The sequence below is a fragment of the Priapulus caudatus genome, unplaced genomic scaffold (genome assembly GCF_000485595.1).
Source record: "Priapulus caudatus unplaced genomic scaffold, Priapulus_caudatus-5.0.1 Scaffold988, whole genome shotgun sequence".
Taxonomy (NCBI): domain Eukaryota; kingdom Metazoa; phylum Priapulida; class Priapulimorpha; order Priapulimorphida; family Priapulidae; genus Priapulus; species Priapulus caudatus.
The window spans coordinates 1-543 of record NW_014578049.1 but is presented as its reverse complement, the minus strand read 5'-3'; positions in this window follow the sequence as shown (position 1 = coordinate 543).

The following is a 543-nucleotide window of genomic DNA, read 5'->3' as shown; positions in this document are numbered from 1 at the left end:
AGAGAGACAGAGGGAGAGAGAAAGAGCGAGAGAGAGATAGAGAGTATGTTTGTGTGTGAGAGAGAGAGAGAGAGAGATCGCGGTGGAGTGACGTTCATATAGAAGATTACAGCAACACATTTATCTGTCTGCTTGACAATGGATTCTCTTTTCTCACCAGCCTACACACAATTGAATTTGTCACCGGCGCCGGAATCTAAGTAACGATTAATTACAATAATTATTAGAATTAGAAATTTGTAAAAGTGCAATTATTCAGATTGAGTTCTAATTTACTCTCACACTGTTGCAATTACGGTATCAAAATACCACATCACAGTAGCACAAAATTATAACAATTAAGAAATTATTGAAAGTACAATGCAGATTGAGTTCTAATTTACTCGGACACTGTTGCCATTACGGTATCAAAATACCACATCATCGTAGCACAAAATTATAACAATTAGAAATTATTGAAAGTACAATGCAGATTGAGTTCTAATTTACTCGGACACTGTTGCCATTACGGTATCAAAATGCCGCGAAATCGTAACACATGAA